Here is a 22,028-nt window from a genome sequence, read left to right on the forward strand (position 1 = left end):
AGTTACAGTTACTTAAAAAGAAACGAGTCGTTACTTTTTAGTTACTTTTTAAATATAATTATACATTATTTTAAATATAAGGAGCTTATACATTTTATGCACAGTCACAGTCAAGTAGTTAAAAAAATTCTTGAATGTAATAATTGATCGATTTGCTTGCGACTTTGCGATTACCATACATGTATGAATGACCTTTATATACAACAGTAACAATAGTTAGTAACATACTAAATGATAATCGCAAAGTCGCAAGCAAATCAACCAATTATTACATTTAAGAATTTTTTTAAATACTTGATTGTGATTGGTCGATCTTAATTATGTGTTATATTATTTTATGTACACTAAATGAGAATTTTAGGTAAAAGTTAAATCATATGAAGATCCATATGCTACTGTTATCAGAATTTAATAACAATATAACGGCTCGGCTACCATATTAATTTGAACGATACTTTTAGCGCATTTTTCAAAAAAAGTAACTAATAAAGTAACAGTTAAAATAATTACTAGTTATTTAAAAAATGTAACTAAGTTACAGTTACAGTTACAGATGGAGGAAAGTAACAAAGTTAAGTTATAGTTACCGAAAAAAACACTATAACTTCGTTACAAGTAACTCGTTACTTCCCAACCCTGCAAATAAGCCATCTGACATATCTACCGAGTCCGGCCTACCGCTTTCCACCCGCTCATTTGCTTAGATATTTTAATCAATAACTCAATAATTATTGCGAATATCGCAAAATGATATAAGACTTCTCTCTTCAGTTTAACACGCTCTAACTACCCACGAGAGTTGATCCGCTAATTCAAGTACGCTCCCCAGCAAACACCGATATATAACTGTTACATTGCTATAATAAAACGGAATGTAACAGGTAATATAACGTGTATGTTACATGTAACATCCATGTTAGTTGTAATTTCCCACTCAGAGATGTAACATTTTTAATATAACATATATTACATTGTAGTTATACCAAATAGCACATTGATGTATTGATAAGTCAGTGCTATCTTGGGATATAATGACAATATAACTACAATGTAATATATGTTATATTAAAAATGTTACATCTATGAGTAGAAAATTACAACTAACATATACGTTACATGTAACATGAATACTTACATCTATATAACATTTATATACCGTGTTTGCTGAGTCTGTACATATTTATTTTTTTCCAAAGAATACTCCCAGCAAATACCGACATAAAATTGTTACATTGCTATAATAAAACGGAATATAACAGGTAATATAACGTGTACGTTACATGTAACATCCATGTTAGGTGTAATTTCCCACTCATAGATGTAACATTTTAATATAACATATATTACATTGTAGTTATATTGTAATTATATACCAAATAGCACATTGATGTATTGATAAGCCAGTGCTATCTTGGGTTATAATGACAATATAACTACAATGTAACATATGTAATATTAAAAATGTTACATCTATGAGTGGGAAATTACAACTAACATATACGTTACATGTAACATGCTTAAGTATATAACATTTATATATTGTGTTTGCTGGGGTTGATCAACCATGCTTAATTGTAAATAATTTGACTGATATGACAGAAATACAAGGGCATATGTCATTATCGAAATTGTTAAAAGAAATGTGTATGCCAAAAAAGAGAATTCTACAAGAAATTACGCAAGAGGTAAATTTATATATGTAATTATAATGATTCTTACTGACCGTTCGTAATTTCACAATTTCTGTATTCGGTAAACTTTCTCACATGTTCTTATATTTCTTCCTTTCATCAATATTTTTCGGCATTACCTCTTTTTTTCTATTTCATATCCTCCGTAATCTTCAAAATCTTTTCTCTCGATTCTGCCACGTACTTCTTCTCGATATCAATGTTCTTCTTCGTTATCTATATATTCTTCTCCGCGCCGCGACTTTTTTTTATTGCTGATCGACTTGTTCTTGAAGAGAAACAATATTTCTTTCTCTGACTTGGCAGAACCTTGTTGTTGCAATCTTGGTACATCCTTCATCTCTTTCTGTATCTGCTTCTCGGAGTAGTGTGCCTTTTCCGATCGAACATTTCGATGATATCCTACATATATATAATATTCTTTTTATTCTTTTTATATTATGAAAACATGAAAATAATTTTTTTTATTATTTACTTTATATTAAATATTTTATTGTCATATATTTTGACATCAAATTTAAAGTATCGGAAAATATATTTTTTTTATTATCCCATCTTTAATATTTTTATGCACAGAATAATAAAATAAACCTTAATTTATATAAATATTACATATACATTTAAGTAAAAGAGATATATTATTATTGTATATGTAATTAGCGTACATATTACATCCCAGCAAACACCAAATAATAATTATATAACTGTTAGTTATAATTTTCCACTCAACAATGTAAACGCAATATAACACACGCGTGGGAAATTATATAACAGTTATATAATTATGAGTTATATAATAGTTACTTGGTGTTTGCTGGGATGTAACATATATATATTAGTTGCAATTAATAGACATGTTCCTATATATTGCCAGGCCAGTATAGAAAATCTCTAATATATCTAATATAAACTATAATTTTTAATACTGACACTGTATAACGGAATATGTATAATATGTAGGAAATAAGTACAGTATAAACATCAAACAATTATAAATCTGTTTCTTTTATATAGATGTAATATATATAATATATGTTATACTGTAGTTATATTGTAATTATATTCTAGAATATAGCACAATGATTTATCAATATTAGGTATATTTCCACATACACTGCTAGTACCAAAGATCTATAGTTTACGTTACATATATTATAAACTGTCATTATCAGCAGTATAACATATATATTGATTGCAATTAGTAGATATATTCCGATATACTGTCAATACTGAAAATCTCTAATATATCTAACGTAGTTTATAGACTTTCAATACAGGCAGTGTATAGCAGAACATATCTAATATCTGGGATATAATTACAATATAATTACAAAATAACATTATACAACAATTATATATCTGTTTATATATCTGTTTCACTAATAGATGTAATATTTATAATATATAATATGCTATAATGTAAAATACACTACCAATATTAAAAATCTACAGTTTACATTAGATATATTGGATTATTTTCAGTACTGGCAGTATATCGGAATATGTATAATAATTTCAATCTATATATATATGTTACATGTAACATGCACATTAGTTACAAATTATATCCAATATACACTGTCAGTACTAAAAATCTATAGTTTGCATTATATATATTAGAGATTTTCTGTACTAGCAGTACATCAGGACATATATATTAATTACAACTAACATATATATATGTAATATATAATATTTGCATATTAGTTATATATTGTACAACAATTATATAATGTAAGTTGGATAGCAAAAAAATCAATACTCACGTGTGTAATACTGTATTACACGTCGATCTACTTCTTTTCTTTATACTATTTATCACTTATACCTCCATTCATACTCATGTACATACCATATAGTTTCCCTGTAAAAAATAAAGTGTTAATCTGAATACTGTATATTTATTCCTTTTTTTTCTTCTTATTTGTCTACAGGATTTAAAACGTGTTTCATTGACTACAATTACACGACAGCTAATCTAATTTAGTAACTCCTACATTTTATTCGATTCAAAATTTGTATTTTTTTAATCAAAATGATTACTTTAATATAACCTTCTGTTAATACTATTTGGAAAAATCATATTTTATCTCTCTTCCATGTAGTTTAATCATTGATCATGGAAATTATTGGATTACTGAGTATGGAAATTATTGGATTACTGATGTAGTTATGCATCAGGTATTTACATTTAGTACTCAAAATATAGAGAAGCATATAAAAGAATTGAAACACACACAGTTTAATTCAATTGGTGTATCTGGCAATAACACTATATAATGCATTATTTGCAAATAGCATATTAAAACCTATAATACTGGGAAAGGCTTTTGTTTCAAATGTTTAGTATCAAAATAAACTCATATTTAAATGAATGATATGGCTAGATCGCTCTTATTGTAAATAACAAAGATAGAGAATCTATTGCTGTGAGAGCCAATATATAATGCTTAGCAAATTTGCCAAGATGAGGAACTATCTCAAATCGAGATTTATAAGTTACTCTTTCTTCCTAACAAACCTTTTAAAATTTCCTAAAATTAATATAGACGAGAAAAATATATCGGTCCAAAAAAGTCGGCTGAATCGGGAATGGGCTGATTCATATTTAAATATTCATTATAATCAAAAAAAGAAAATTTTTTAGATCGAATAATATATGATAATTGGTATATGGTAATTAAATTAGATTATAAACATATTTATGTAATAAGCTATTAATAAAAAGATAGTAATTATTTATAATACAGACCTCACCTCAAAAATCAATAAAATTATGTTAATTTGACGCGTTTTTGCACAAAAAATCTAGCAGAAAAAAATGGTGGTATGCCACGCGAAGCGAAATATTAATCGTTAAAGTTTTTTTTGGAGTTTAACGTGTCGTTAACCGGGACAGTCTGCAATTATATTAATTAATTAATTAAAAATTAATTAGTCGTGCCTTTGCGCACGCTTTTGCAACAAATTTCAGATTATAAAAAATTTTCATCATAGGAGGCGCGGGTCCCTATATTGTTTCATAGTTCAAAAAAAAGGAGGCAAATCACAAAGAAAAAACATCATGGGGAGGGTAATCTAAAGCATGCTATGCGGCCGGGATGCACATTTCGGCCGATTTTGCTACTGCCACTTTTTTAATTCATTGCATCTAGATTGCGCGCGGAGACATAAGACATTCGAGCTCAGGAACGATATTTGAATCATACACAGGGCGTTGGCGCGTATCGCCCAGTGCGCTGTTTTTCTATTATTATGTTATTACAATTACATATGACATTAAAAATAACATTAAAATTAATTACGTATGTTAATTGCATGTGTGTGTGCGTGCGTATGTGTGTGCGCGCGCGCGCGTTGTGTGTGTATCATTAAGGTCTGTATATAAACTTATTATATATAATAAGACATATTCCCAGATATAATATTAATATTTTTAATAAAGTTAAGAATTATTATATTTTTAGTCATCACTGGCGACTTCGTTATTTAACGTGTTATTTAACGTATTAATATTTTTATTTAATATAATTATTATATATTGCAATAAAGTCAATAGATGGTATATATTTAAAAACATCAATAAATTTCCATATCACCTTTTCGAGGTACTACTTGTTAATGCGTTTTTTTTTTTAGTGGTTTCTCCAATAGGTTTATTCCACTATAAAGTTAAAAACTATTTACATTTTAAGAGTTTAACACGGCTCCGTAATATAAATATGAATTTAAAGTGTAAGACATGCAACAAGAACCAATCGCAGATGACAGTGCGTTATTCCAACGAAACTAAATTTTTTCGTTAGAATTAAATACCTGTGCACAAGGCACCAAATATTACTTGGTCACGACCAAGATTTTAAAATATGAAATAATCTCATATTTGAGATTTAATTTCAATAATCCTTTAACCCCCTTGCGGAAATAAATTCGATTCCCGATTCAGCGACTTTCGGATCTATATTTTTCTCTTGCATTTATTTATTTATTTCCGCAGGGGGTTAAAGGATTATTGAAATTAAATCTCAAATATGAGATTATTTTATATTTTAAAATCTTGGTCGTGACCAAGTAAAATTTGGTGCCTTGTGCACAGGTACATATTTAATTCTAACGAAAAAATTTAGTTTCGTTGGAATAACGCACTGTCATCCACGATTGGCTCTTGTTGCCTGTCTTACACTTTATATTTACATTTTGTTGCTTTAAGTTCCGAAATATCAATGTTAATTTTGAATAAATTTATTCTCATCAACGAAGATAACGATGTTATAGTTTAATGACGAACGTGTGCTCGATTTTATGTGCTTCATTTTTGAAAATGAGGATTCGAAAATACATGGGAAAAAAGGATTTAAATACAGAGATCCAAAAATTTTGAAAATATTTTTATTTCGAAATTTTATAATTCTGGATATTTCCTAGTAAGCAAGAAATATTTAATCAACATTTTATAATGTTGATTTTATATAAATTTTCCAAACGTTATGATATAATGTTGTATAAACATGTTTAATAGTATATTAGCTAACAAGTGCGGGGGATTGTAAATCAGCCGAGAGTGCGGAAGTTTGGTGCACGAGGCGAAGCCGAGTGTGACAATCTGCACTCTCGGCCGATTTATAACCCGCACATGTTGGCTACGATATTTTGTGTGATCGGTGCGTCGAAAGGGAGCCCTTTCTAAAATCCCATTATGTGCGTAAAGGGCGACTTTTCGCGCGCCGGTTGCACAAAATATTATTAATAAATATTCTAAAAAATATTTTAACTGATGTTTTTTTTATAAATGTTTCAAAAATATTATTTAATAACATAAGGCTCTCAAAATATTAATAAAATATTTTAAAAACGTTAATTTCAACATTACTGAAACCTCTAAATCAATGTCAAAGTTTGTTCATAATGATGTTGCATACAATGTTAAAAACTACTTGACAGCAATAATAACGTTGTAGCAATGATTTTTTGCTTACTGGGTTGGTTTAGGTATATATACATATTATATTTTTCAAAATTTAAAAAGTTCCATACCTGTTTCTGGTCACGATTTCAGTGAATAGCGCTTTAGAAATCGCATAGTTCTAATTAAAAGTCAATACTCTATTAAACTATTGGAACAGGTCAAAGATTTTTGTAAAGAACAAAGTCTTTTATTTTTTGCGAAACGAATTAACATAACTCATTACTCAGATATTGTTTGGTCAATCTGTTGGAGTTTCAAATTCAAAGTATTTAGGTGACAAGTCAAGTCTGCGATAAAAGCTTGTTTCAAAATAATTCCACGTTTTTAAAAAATAATTTAAATGTGTCAAGTTTTACAATACATTTTTTTTGTATGGAAAAATTATTCTTTTATTATAGCAAAAAAATTTTGCAATGTTTTTTGCAAAGTTTTTTTCTTCGAGAAAGCTTTGAAACTTGTAATGAAGCAAAGATTTGTTGTTATCGTATTTACGATTGCTGTTCCTGTCTGCATGGCAATAGATTATTTTATATCTTTTCTGCATAAGCTTCCTGGTATATGTGCAATGAAGCAAAGAAAATTTTAAATTTCTTTAATTATCCTAAAAATCTAATCGTGCCATAGACTTCGCACTATCTGTCACTATGCACGAACATTTAAAAAAATCGCAAATAAATTTTTTTAAGGTCATTTTAAGTCTTCTGTAAATATCAATGGCAGTTATTATTCTGTGTACTAGCGCTAAATCTGACATTTCTTCAATATATAAAAAGTCATTTTGTTTAATTCGCGCAAAAATGCTTAATTGACTTATATATCAAACATCAATGCTCTTATTAAGGCACAATGAAAAGTAAGTGTATACATATATTTAATAATGATTTCAATTTGTCTTCTATAGAACAGGCTATAATTTTTTATCTCACCGTGTTACGAATAAATGAAATGTTAATGTTTTTTTAAGTATCATTGTATTTCCAAATGTTGCAAAAATTTTTTATAAAAATACTTTTTAAAATGTTTGTAATTATAATGTTTATGAACATTTTCTCACAAGCAGATTCAAAATCATACAACATACAATTATTTTTTTACAATATATATATATATATATATATATATATATATATATATATACATATATATACTGTAAAAAAATAATTGTATGTTGTATGATTTTATATATTTTTACAATATATATATATATATATATATATATATATATATATATTTCAATTCAATTCAATTCTTTATTCTTCCCCTGAGGGATTGAAGGCGCTTTTGAAGGAGCGTTCCCCAACTTACACAACTCTTACAATCTTTACTTATATCTATTCTTATCTCTACTCTTACATCTAATTTACAAATAACTTAATTCTACCTTAACCTACTTATCCTACTACTTTAGAGAGAGAAAGAGCCGTCCCTACCTATCGCTTCGCTTCGCTTCGGCTTCCGATTCCCCATATATTCTCCACCACCTCATTCATACCTCACTCATTCTCCTCCTCATACTTCCTTCCTCCTTTTCCCCTCCCTCCCCCTTTTCTTCCGTTCTTCCCTCTTCCCTCTTTTTCTCTATTTCTCTCATTCATCCTTCCCCTTCTCCTCCTTCCTGCAATATTTCCTTCATTCTTTCCCACCAGTTTCCCTTCTCTCCTTCTCCACCACATTCTCCTATCACATGCTCCCATGTTTCTTCTTCTATCCCACATAACCTACATCTTCTTTTCTCCTCTTCTTCCCAGTATCTTGCCCCTCTCATCTCATTGTTCATTCTGAACCTAACTATCCTTCTCCATCTACTTTCCCCCCATCCCTTTCTCAGGTATTCCGGTAAACCCTCCTCCTTCCATTCCCCATACCATCTATTATATCTCGACTCTCTTATCCTCTCCCATCTTTCCTCCTTTTGCCTTTCCCTGTCTTTCTGCTCCCACCCCTCATATACTTCCTCTCCCCTTCCCCTTTTTTCCTCCATCTCTTTCCCTTCTATTCCTCTTTCTTCCCAGAATTTCTCCCTCTTTTCCTCCCACATCGTTCTTTCCTTTCCTCCTCTTATCCTCTCTTTCATATCCTCAAAACATTTCCTCGCTAAACTTCCTCCCCTTCCTTCCTCCAACTTCCTCTCATACCCTACCGCCCTCCTTCCTGCCCTTATCCTAAATTTGTCTTTTCCTATCTCCTCTCTTACCATATACCCCGGCGTGCACCAGTCTACTCCTAACGTCCACCTAATCCATCGTTCCTGCATTGCCTCCACCTCTCTCCTCTCCTTCCATCCCCATACTTCCGCCCCATATTCCAACACCGTCCCCACCAACCTTTCCATTAGCCATACTCTTTTCATCCAGTCTCCTGCAAACTTTCTCTTTCCCATTCCCCACACCTGTCTTATCACCGCTCCTGCTTTCCTAACTCTGTTCTTTACCTGCGCCTCCTGCCCCCCGTTCCTCTGTAGCTTATACCCTAAATATGTAAATTCTTTCACTTCCTCTAACCTTTTTCCTTTCCATCTCCACTCCACTCTCTTCATTCTTCCTCCTCCCTTTTTAAACCTCATTACCTTTGTCTTATCCACATTCACCTCTAACCTTTTCTTGTCCATATAACTCTCCATTTTCCCCAACATATGTTGATACATCCCTTCCTCATCCTCCGCCAACAGTACCATGTCATCTGCGTACGCCAAACAATGCACCTTTTCCCCTCCCAGTTTCACCCCCCCCCAACCTCCTTTTCTTAGCACTTCCTCTATATCCGCTATCAGCAAACTGAATAAGTGCGGACTCATTGGGCAACCTTGCCTCACCCCCCTTGCCGTCCAAAAATTTTCTCCCTCCTCCTTCCCCACTCTTACCTTACTCCTCGTTTCCCTGTACACCTCTTCTATCCTACTCCTTAAACCCTCCCTCACTCCCCTCCTCTTCATTGCCTCCATTAACACCTCCCTATCTACCGAATCAAACGCCGCCTTCAGGTCCATAAATGCCGCGACTACCTTTCCTCCCTTCTTATTTACCCTCTTATTCACCAGATAATTCAACACATAGATACTATCCATCACCCCCATTCCCTTCCTAAAACCTGTCTGACTCTCCGGTATCATATTCTTCCCCTCCATTTCTTCCTTTAACCTTTCAGTTAAAATCCCCACGTATACCTTGTATAGCGTTGGCATCAATGTCACTCCTCTATAGTTTTCCACTTTATTCCCTGTTCCCTTTTTCAACAGTGGCACTATTATCCCTTCTTTCCACCTCTCCGGCCATCCTTCTCCTCTCCATACTCTGTTGCACATTTCCCATACCCACTCTTCTACCCTCTCCCCTCCACATTTCCATACCTCACTTGGTATCCCATCCTCCCCCGCTGCTTTTCCTTTCTTCAGTTTTCCCAGCATCCTCTTCACTTCCTCCCTGCTTATCTCCTGCTCCTCATCCCTCTCCCTTTTTTCTTTTCCTCCTCTTACCACTTTTACCTCTATCCCTCCCAATAAATCCATAAAGTATTCCTTCCATTCCTCCGCCTTTATCTCCTCATTCACCCCTTCTCTCTTTTTCCTTTCCCTGTTAATAATCTTCCATACCTCTCCTTCCGTTCTTGCCTCTATCGCCTCCTTGTACCATCTTAGCCTCTCCTCCCTTTTTCCTTTACACATTAGCTTATATTCCGCCCTTACTTTTCTATATCCTTCTCCTCCTCCTCCTTTTTTCCTCCATTCTCTTAACTTTTTCCTCACTTCTTTCCTCTTCTTCTCACATCCTTCGTCCCACCACTCTTTCCTTTTCCCTTCTCCACTCTCTTTTTCTCCTTCTCTCAATTCCTCTTCTATTCTTCCTATTTTTTCCTCTAGCTCCTCTTCAATCCCCTCCTTCCACCCCTCTCCCCACTCTATTTCCTCTCTTATTCTTTCTCCTCCCCTCTTTGTCCATCTCCCTCTTTTTCTTATTCCTTTTCCCTCCCCCCTTTTCCCTTTTCAGCTCCTCCTCTTATATATATATATATATATATATACTGTAAAAAAATAATTGTATGTTGTATGATTTTATATATTTTTACAATATATATATATATATATACATAAAGAAATTATCTTTTCATCTTGAATTACAATAATACTTAAATATTTTTAGTAGCCACTTTTATTTTTATTCTGGACATTTGGCTTTTTGTTAAAAATTTTGCTATGTATGTAATAGGTATTGATAATATTTAAAAAACGCTATAACAAAACACAATTAATTTATTGTACGTCAATTCGTGTAAACGTATCTGTACATTATGCAATTGATATGTAAAACATATTGTGTTGTGCCAATTTTGAGAAATGGCTACTAAAAGAATTATAAGCATTATTTTAATCCAACATGGGAAGACTGTTTCTTCGCATGTATTGCAAAGCGAAGAATTTGTCTTTTGTGTGGTTTTGAACCTACTTTTGTGACAAAATATGTGATTCATAGACATTATAAACACAAACATTTAAACGAATATTCAGCATATGCGGGACACGAAAAGTCTGCATTGATTGCAGCATTAAAATTAGTGTAGGGAGAGTTTCCTTAACGCCGGACGGCATCTAATACCGGACATATATCATGTCTATGTAAGTAAAAACGCGATCGAATAGTTATATCGATGATAGGGATCACTATCCTCTCCACTGCCCTATCACCGATATAACTATTCGATCGCGTTTTTACTTACATAGACATGATATACAGGGTTTGTCCGGAAAGTAATGCGTCGCATTTTTTTGTGACGCGACTATACATCGCAGAGCGATGGGACCGGTTGGGGAGGAAGGGGGGTACCCTTAGCTTTCCAACGGTAGGTCGCTCAATTGTTTCCATGCGCTTGGAGGGTTAGGACGGCTTATTCTGTGAACCTCTGCTTAGTGGTCGCGTCGAACTTGTGATGGAGAGAACGATAGAGCAACGCTATGCGATAAAGTTTTGCGTGAAGCTGGACAAGACGCCGCTGGAAACTTTTGAAATGCTCAAGAAAGTTTGGCCCCGGCGGACTTTTTTTTATTTCCTCGGCTGAAAAGGGAGCTCAAAGGACAACAGCTCGAGTCGGTTGACAACGTACAAGCTACTTCGACGGCCTCCCTGAATAGCATCCCAGTCAAGGAGTTCCAGAAATCTTATGACGCATGGAAATCGCGTTGGCAAAAATGTATTGACGCAGAAGGGTCATACTTCGAACAATTTTAAGTTGTTTTACCTATGCGATCAATAAATTCTTTTTTAAAAAAATGCGACGCATTACTTTCCGGACAAACCCTGTATGTCCGGTATTAGGTGCCGTCCGGCGTTAAGAGAACTCCTCCTATCAGCAACGTTTTGATGCAATTTCGGATATTTGTGATAATGAAGATGAAGATATTCAAGACAAAAAGTTCGTGCGTCGTATGCCATTTCATATCTTATTGCAAAACATTCAAAACCGTTTACCGATGGTGTTTTCATTAAAGAGTATTCTTGCAGAAGTTACAACATTTGGATATACTGTGACCCTTGAGGACATTAATAACAAGATTGTTAAGTAATTGACCACACTGACTATACACGGAGAAAATTTTATATTAATTTGTAATATAATTTTAAATTATATTTTACTATTTTTTGCATTATTAGTGGACCATCATGATTTTATAGAATAAATTAAAGTATAACATAGCAAAACTTAAAACCAACATTTACCTAATAGATTTTATCATTTGCCATAGTAAAAATTCGTAGATATAAAAAGTTACCTTTATTATGTATCATTTAAAGTATTATAATATGTTAAACCTTTTTTTCACTACTTAAACGTATCTATACTTATACTTATTATAGCTATCGTCGTTGACGTCGTTTACTGAATTTCGGTTTTTGTTTAGAAGTGCGTGAAAAGTGACATACAAAAAGAACACGTAAGTCAAAATCAGTTCTATTATAATATAGATGATATAGATGCATTAAATAAAAATGTCATCTAAATGTGGAGATTCTAATCAAACAAAGATAACTAAATTTATATTATCAGAATTATTAAAACTTATTAAAATTATTAAAATATTGTTTAATTTCTTTTCGTAAAATGCATTATTTCTTTTCTGTAATTCTTATAATGTTTGGTCTGGTAAATCAAGTAATGTTTCATAAATTATTAATTATTAATTATTAATTATTTTTTGTTTATTGATTTTAAATATTAGTTTTTCATATAAAAATTTATATATTAATTTTATTTATAAAGATAATTTTTTTTGTGATGACAAAAAAATTAAATAACTAAAGTTAAAATTCTATATTATTTAAAAATTATAGATTAATGACTGGAAATGGAGTGAATCAACTAAATCATATATTGATTGTGACAAAATTAATAATGGTATAAATTACTAATAACACCTTCTCAGAATCAAAGTCGTTTCTACCTGTTTTAATCCCGCATTAAAAATTAATAAATAAAAAATAATTAATCCTAATTTATGAAACATTACTTGATTTACTAGACCAAACGTTATAAGAATTACAGAAAAAAATAATGCATTTTACGAAAAAAAATTAAACAATATTTTAGTTTTAATAATTCTAATAATATAAATTTAGTTACCTTTGATTAGAATTTCCACATATCAGATGACATTTTTATTTAATGCATCTATATCATCTATATTATAATAGAACTGATTTTGACTTACGTGTTCTTTTTGTATGTCACTTTTCACGCACTTCTAAACAAAAACCGAAATTCAATAAACGACGTCAACTTCCTCGAGCTTCGAACTGTTAAAACGTATTGCGAACTTGTAAACGCGTTTGCTCTTGTGTTACCAGGTCCGCTTGGCAACACCGCTATTATACACAGTTTGATACTATTAAAATGATTTCGATATAACTTTTACTATAGCAATATCACTTTTTATCACATCAATAAAGTAATTTTAGTGAAATCGCCGCTAAAACTATATTATAAAGTGAGAAGAGTAAATTTTTGCTATGTTGTATAGTTACAATTTATTTTAGTATTATTTTTTATCTTTCTTTGCAATACTAACATTCATTCAGAAAATTTTTACTTTATAATATACAAATTTTATTATAAGGAAGAGTAAAAATTGCTTTGCGTCATTGTTTTTAAAATAATGAATATAACATTTAACTTATAAAGTCTTGATAGTCCGCAGCTACTGTGACATTATAGTAACATTTAATATAAAATTTTCTCCGTGTAGATGAATATCTTTATTATAATGACGTTTCGACTAAATTGGGTCCTTTTCCAGCTACAAAAATACAAAGGAATATAAGAAATTTGTTTGAAAATTAATACAAAGAAAATAATACCGTATCAATAAGGAAATCTAACCCACTTTAATTTTAATATACAAAAAATAATTTGTTAAACACGTTTGCGATTAGAGACATAACCCTACGTAAAGGTATTTTAAATGTGAAATGATATACATATATTAAAAAACATAAGAACGCGATTAATCTACAGAAAAACACAGAAAATTTAAATATTATTTATGACAATATTCTTAATATACTTTAATATCCTTGACTATGTTGAATTGTTAATGTATTATGTTTACTGTTTTATCTCTGCGCTTCTTTACTATTTTGATTAGCATCAATTTATATTATGGTAGATCTTGATTTTGCAAACATTGTTAATGACAATCGAATTTTCACTTGAATTTGTCATTTAACGTTTAAGAGTTTTTAATTTAAAATACCTTTACATAGGCTTATGTTTCTAATCGCAAACGTGTTTAACAAATTATTTTTTGTATATTAAAATTAAAATGGGTTAGATTTCCTTATTGATACGGCATTATTTTCTTTGTATTAATTTTCAAACAAAAGGACCCAATTTAGGGTCGAAACATCGCTATAATAAAGATATTCATCTATAGTCAGTGTGGTCAATTATTCCACAACCTTGTTTTTAATTTAGACTGACAACAATTTATCTTGACATTAATAACATTCCACTTTCTCGCGACACGGTAAGATTAAGAATTATTATGATAGCACTATAGAATTATTATAACAGTTCTATAGAACAAAAATTAAAATTGTTATTAGATACATTTACTTATTTTTCGTTGTGCCTCGATGAAAGCACGAATGTTCGACATATAAACCAATTAAGTATTTTTGTGCGGATTGTGCAAGAAAATTTATCATGTACCGAAGAAATGTTAGATTTCGTGCCATTACATGCTACAACGACCGGTATTGAATTTACAGAGCATTGGAAAATACTTTAAATAAATTTGATTGTGATTTTTCAAAATGCTCGTGTATAGTGACAGATGGTGTTAAATCAATGGTAGAATCCAAAATTGATTTTTTAGGACAATTAAGGCAAAGAAATTTAAAATTTCCTTTGCTTCATTGTATTATACACCAAGAAGCTTTATGCGGAAAAGCTATGAAATTATCTACCGCTATGCAGATCGTAATAGAAATTGTAAATGCAATTAAAGGTGGCAACAAATCCCTGCTTCATCACAAATTTTAAAATTTCCTTGAAGAGTACAATGCAGCTTATAAAGACGTACCACTTTACTGTGAAGTTCGATGGTTAAGTGCCGGAAAAACTTTGCAAACATTTTTTACTATAAAAAAAAGAAATATATATTTTCATACAAGAAAAGTGTACCCCAAAATTGGAAACATTTAAATCATTTTTCGAAGATGTAGAATCAGCTTTCATTGGAATTAGCTTTCATCACAGATTTAACTTGCCATTTAAATAGTTTAAATTTAAAGTTTCAACAGAATAATCAAACGATATCCGAATTAGTAATCATGTTGAGTCTTTCCGCGCAAAATTAAAAATATTTTTAAATCATTTGGAAGAAAATACTTTTCTTTTCTTCCCTTCTTGCAACATTATCATTGAAGAATATGGTACGAAATGCGATTTTAAAAAATACATACATTTACTTAATGAATTAATTGCACAATTTGTGATAAGCGATTTCGTGATTTTCAAGAGTTAAAAAAAGATCTTTTACTATACGAAAATCCTCGAACAGTTCCGATAATTGAACAGAGTGTAGATTTTCAATTAGAACTGTGTGATCTACAAAATGATATTTCACTGAAATATCGAACAAAAACTAGTGTGAACTTTTTCAAAATTATGGACAGAGTAAAATATCCAAAATTACAAAATTTTACAAAAAAAATTTTTTCAATGTTTGGACTACGTATCTATGTGAATCCTCATTTTCTAAAATAAAGCACATAAACTAGAGCACATTCGTCATTAAACGATACATCGTTATCCTTGTTGATGAGAATAAATTTATCCAAAATTAACATTGATGTTTCGGAACTTAAAGCAACAAAATGTAAATAATTTTAAACTTTATAGTGGAATAGGCCTATTGGGGAAACCACTCAAAAAAACGCATTAACAATAGTACCTCAAAAAGGTGATGTGGAAATCTATTGATATTAAATTTAAATATATACCATTTATTGACTTCATTGAAATATATATATATAATAATTATATTAAATAAAATTTATATAAAAAGGCCAACTAATCGAGCATTATTAGATGATATAAACTAAGTATTTATTCTATGTAAGATAATACAGTACAAACGTTTCGACCGCACGCGGTCTTTTTCAGTATAGGAATTAAAAGTAGATGATCATAAGTGATTGTAAGTCGCAATTTTATCGCGGAATTAGTGCATGACGTGTTGAGTCAAATTACAAAACGTCAGTATATTTCTTACGGATTGATCGCTCTATTGAGATGTTTGGCCGATTCCATAGATTTCATCGTTAGTATGCGAAAAATTATTGTTGTCATAACGCACTATGAGTAGTAAGATATAATAAATTAATAATGTGTCAAAATATAAAAATTGGTCTTACATGATCTGTGCGCTTATTTGTAATGTTTGTCGTTTCCCAACTAGACCGTACCAACGTAACACTTTCATTTCCAAATGTACTCATTTTGTAATTATGTGTGTTTATATAGTTTAAGTGTGTTTAGGATTTTAACGATCTGTTTTTCTTGTGTGTTTTTTTATTATCATTACATGTTTGCTAGTTTTTCCAATATATCAAAATAAGATTCGCTAAGCAACTCGGTATCTCTATTTAGGTTTAACCCATTTTTTTGTTCCTTAATGTGTAACATCTCGGAAATCAGTCTTTTGTGATAATTAGTTTCACTGTCTAAAATTTTAACGTTGTCCCAATCAAAGGAATGATGTTTATTTGATATGTGATCAGAGATTACCGAGTATCTTGTCGAATCTAACTTTATGTTGTTAATGTGTTCTTTCATTCTAGTCTGCAATTGTCTCTTCGTTTGCCCCACATAAGAAGCGTTGCAATCTTTACAATTGATCTTATAGACTACATTTGACGTACATAGGTGTTCATTTTTATCTTTTTGCTTCTTAATAATTTTATCGAATTTATTGATACATTTGTATCCTGTTATAAGTTCCGTATTTTTTAGCGAAGAAACAATCATTTTTGAAATTTTATTAATATATAGGATAACAAAGAATTTTTTTGGTACTGGTTCTTTTTCTGAGTTGCCTATTTGTCTTTTACTGTGTCTATTTAAGATACTTTTTTTGGAAATAAGATGCCCTATCCGATGGTTGATTTTATTAAAAATGAGATCTAGGGGGTAACCGTTGCTTTTTAATATGTCAATAATTAATATCAATAATGCGAATACTTATTTAGTCAGCTCTTTTAATTTTTAAAGCCACAATCTCCACTTGATTCCTCTCGACCAATAGAGCCAAACGCGATGTTATTGCGACAATTATGAAGGAAAGAACATTTTGGAAAGGAATTTGAATCCTATGGTTGGGATCTCAAAAATTCCCCCTGTTCCTTCTCTTAACATCCCCTGTAAAGAAATAGGCGAGAAAAATATTGGTCCGAATTAATATCAAGTTTTTATTAAAAAATTGTGAATGTGATAATAGTAGACATCTATCAACTAAGTTATAAATTATGCCGATCTTATGGCAAAGTGCGTGGTGTAAAAAGAAAGATAAGGTTCTTCCTGAAAAGGTATCTTTTTGATACCAATCTATATGTATCATGTTGATCGTCATTATAATAGACAAATCTAAAAAGTTTAAGCAGCGGCCAACCTCTTGTTTTACGGTGAATTTTAATCTGTCGTGGTATTTATTAAAACCATCGACAATCCGAGTCATTCTCACTAGAAGTGGTTAACAAAATGTCATCCACGTATCGGAAATATAACGTGCATTTCGTGTTTAACGAATTCAAAACTGTGTCTTCTAAATCCTGCATCACTATGTCGGCTATAATCGGAGACAATGGAGAGCCCATGGGAGTCCCATAAGTTATAAATCTTATCTTTGAAGGTAAAATAGATGGATGTTAAAATAAAATTAATCCCTTCTATGAATTCTTTTTTAGGTATTTTTGTGATCTTTGTGATGTGTTCCCATCTATCATTAATATCATTAATTGCGAGATTTAGAGGCACGTTAGTAAAAAGTGAGACCACATCTAACGAGAACAATAACTCGTTGTTATCAATCCTTTTGCCAGAAAGCAAGCTGTACAAATCAAAGCTACTGTTAATATAATTCTTAGCTCTAGGAATGCTAGTTAATAAAATTTTATGCATAAACGAGGCAAACGCATACAACGCAGTATCAACTGATGAGACAATGATTCTAAAAGAAGTGTTTTCTTTGTGAATCTTAGGTAATCCGTAAGCTTTTGGCAAGAAAGAATCACTAGACCATAATTTATAATAATCAATTTTAGAGATGTAATCATTCTTATGCCATTTTTTCAACAAATTGTTTAGATCCTTTTCTATTATTTTGCATGGGTTTTTTTAATGATGGAATAAGTGTTGACATCATTTAGTAGATCGTCCATTTTATTAATATAATATGTTTTGTCCATTGCAACAGTAACATTGCCTTTATCCGCGCGTGTGAATATAATGTTAGGATTTTCTTTGCAAAATCTTACGGAATCTTTGTATGAACTGAGTAATTTTTGATGTGTGAAATCTTTTTTAGTTTTGGAATTTAAGAGATGTGCAAATTTTGGAATAGCAATACTTCGGATGGTTGTGAGGTTGTTAATATTATTACGTTTCGAGTTGCTTTCTATATCCTTAATAAATTCGTGTATAGCTGATTTTGTGTTAATATTAGGTAAGCCAAAATTACCACCCATTTGTAAAAGGTTCGAAACATTAGGAGGAATATCTATGTTGGAAAGGTTGATAAACCATTTATTATTTGTGTGTCTATGAGGTGAATATTATTGTTAGAAAATATTTTCGCTTCTATATGTATGTTGATATCCGTTTTGTTAGTGATTGTTATGGTATGATTTTGAACTCATAACAGGATACAGATGTATTAATAAATTCGATAAAATTATTAAGACGCAAAAAGATAAAAATGAACACCCATGTATGTCAAATGTAGTCTATAAGATCAATTGTAAAGATTGCAACGCTTCTTATGTGGGCCAAACAAAGAGGCAATTGCAGACTAGAATGAAAGAACACTTTAACAACATAAAGTTAGATTCGACAAGATATTCGGCAATCTCTGATCACATATCAAATAAACATCATTCCTTTGATTGGGACAACGTTAAAATTTTAGACAGTGAAACTAATTATCACAAAAGACTGATTTCCGAGATGTTACACATTAAAGAACAAAAAAATGGGTTAAACCTAAATAGAGATACCGAGTTGCTTAGCGAATCTTATTTTGATATATTGGAAAAACTAGCAAACATGTAATAATAAAAAAAAACACAAGAAAAATAGATCGTTAAAATCCTAAACACACTTAAACTATATAAACACACATAATTACAAAATGAATACATTTGGAAATGAGAGGTCATGTTACGTTGGTACGGTCTAGTTGGAAAGCGACAAACATTACAAATAAGCGCACAGATCATGTAAGACCAATTTTATATATTTTGACACATTATTAATTTATTATATCTCACTACTCATAGTGCGTTATGACAACAATAATTTTTCGCATACTAACGATGAAATCTATGGAATCGGCCAAACATCTCAATAGAGCGATCAATCCGTAAGAAATATACTGACGTTTTGTAATTTGACTCAACACGACATGCACTAATTCGGCGATAAAATTGCGACTTACAATCACTTATGATCATCTACTTTTAATTCCTATACTGAAGAAGACCGCGTGCGGTCGAAACGTTTGTACTGTATTATCTTATATAGAATAAATACTTGGTTTATATCATCTAATAATGCTCGATTAGTTGGCCTTTTTATATACTAAATTTTGTTTTAATTAATTGACGAGCGAATACACGGTTTTAATATTTTATATTAAATAAATATATTAATATTATATCTGGGAATATGTCTTATCATATAATAAATTTATATACAGACCCTAATCATACACACATACATATGTGCAATTAACATACGTAATTAATTTTAATGTTATTTTTAATGTAATATATAATTGTAATAACATAATAATAAAAAAAACAGCGCACGGGGTGATACGCGCCAACGCTCTGTGTATGATTCAAATATCGTCTCTGAGCTCGAATGTCTTATGTCTCCGCGCGCAATCTAGATGCAATAAAATAAAAAAGTGGGGATAGCAGTAAGCAAAATCGGCCGAAATGTGCAACCTGGCCGCAGGCTTGATTTAAAAAATGGGTGGAAGCTTCATCCGGACGAGACCTAGCATAATTATGATCGAACCTTATTTGATAAGTTCGTTTAATCATTAAATTATGCCAGGGATCTCGTCCGAATGAATCATAGTGTAGGTGTTTAGAGAATGATTTGCCGATCTTTAACCCGCAAAAGAATTTGAAAAAACTGATGTTATGATATTAAAAAGTAAAAAAGAGACAAAAAGAAAAGAGATATTAAAATATGTAGAGTAAAGGAAAGCATTTATTATGAAAACATAAAAAAAGGAAAAATGACAAAATTAATTAGATAATACAGCATTCGCAAACGCGTCAGAATTAACAATAAGGCGATTATAAAATTTAGCAAAAGTTTGAGAATCAGCGGATCAGCCCGCTGCTCTCTTAATTAAATTTACAGAGATGCCTTTTTTGGCTGCAAAAGATGTGGACACATGATGAGTGCTGTGAGCTGCGAAAACACTGTCTATTCCACAGTCAATCAGAGTTTCGCGAATTCATCTACTTATAGTTTGAACACCGATTAATTAAAAATTATAACATCGAAAAAGCAATAGGATATATACTAGACAATAATATTAAAAAAGATGTGTTAATATTAATAATTCTATGATAGCGCATGTAGGGCACTACAAAATAACAAGTTAGATGTATATCAGAATAAATAAATATATATATATATATATATATATATATGTAGGGCACTACAAAATAACAAGTTAGATGTATATCAAAATAAATAAATAAAATATTTTAATAATAAAATATTTTAGATAAATAGGCTGGAGGAGGCAAGAAATGTACTATATAAAACATTAGAAAAATTAGATGTTAAATATCCATAATTATTGATAAGTGGCTAAAGAACATTAATATAGAGCCATTAAAAGCTGTATGGACTTTCTTGAAAAATAATGGAAAAATAATATAAAGTAATAAATAGTTTAACAATACTGGTGTCAAGAAACCTAACACTTACAAGAAATCAATGATACAAGACAAGGTTCAAAAAGAATCGTTAAAGTTGACAGGTTTCTAGGTTAAGAAACCTGTCATATCGACATAATATGCATATTATCTATAGTCATATGCACATGCTCTGTAGTCACATGCACATGCGTTTTTATTATTTTTCACAGTTTTAATGCTCTTCACCTCCAAAAATAATGATTTGCGGATGTGTACACATACACACACAAAAGGACCTTCGGTCCTCTCTTCCGCACCACAGATTAATAGACAGATCGCCAAAGGCCTGCCTAAAGAAGAGACCGCCATCTTCGTGCGATAGACTTTGCCCCTTACCGACACACTTTGCCCCTGGTTCGAGTCCGTGCTAAATTTCGTAGACTTGAACCAAAAGACTTTGCCCCTGGTTCGAGTCCGTGCTAAATTTCGTAGACTCGACCAAAAGACTTTGCCCCTGGTGCAAGTCCAGGCTAAATTCGTTTGACATTACCAACAGACTTTGCCCCTGGTGCGAATCCAGGCTAATTGATCATGAGACCAATTTGAGAGATTTGGCCCCCGTTGTGTGTGTATGTGTGTGTGTGAGAGAGAGAGATAGAGAGATAGATAGAGAGAGAGAGAATATTTTACATATGCATATATACATATATATAAAATTTA

General features: G+C 31.2%; 1 long non-coding RNA gene across 1 annotated transcript in view; it reads right to left on the reverse strand.

Annotated features, from left to right (window-relative positions):
* Positions 1 to 1,810: 1,810 nt before the first annotated feature.
* The window catches only part of LOC146722844 (uncharacterized), a 28,139-nt gene continuing 7,921 nt past the window's right edge, over positions 1,811 to 22,028 (reverse strand). Inside the window, exons 2-3 of the long non-coding RNA XR_014924913.1 lie at positions 3,458 to 3,555; positions 1,811 to 2,093 (exon numbers count right to left, since the gene is read on the reverse strand). This is a non-coding gene — a long non-coding RNA (uncharacterized LOC146722844). The remainder of the gene's footprint in view (positions 2,094 to 3,457; positions 3,556 to 22,028) is intronic.

The sequence above is a fragment of the Nylanderia fulva genome, unplaced genomic scaffold, assembly GCF_048542155.1.
Source record: "Nylanderia fulva isolate GAGA-0341 unplaced genomic scaffold, ASM4854215v1 Scaffold265, whole genome shotgun sequence".
In the NCBI taxonomy this organism is placed as follows: Eukaryota; Metazoa; Arthropoda; class Insecta; order Hymenoptera; family Formicidae; genus Nylanderia; species Nylanderia fulva.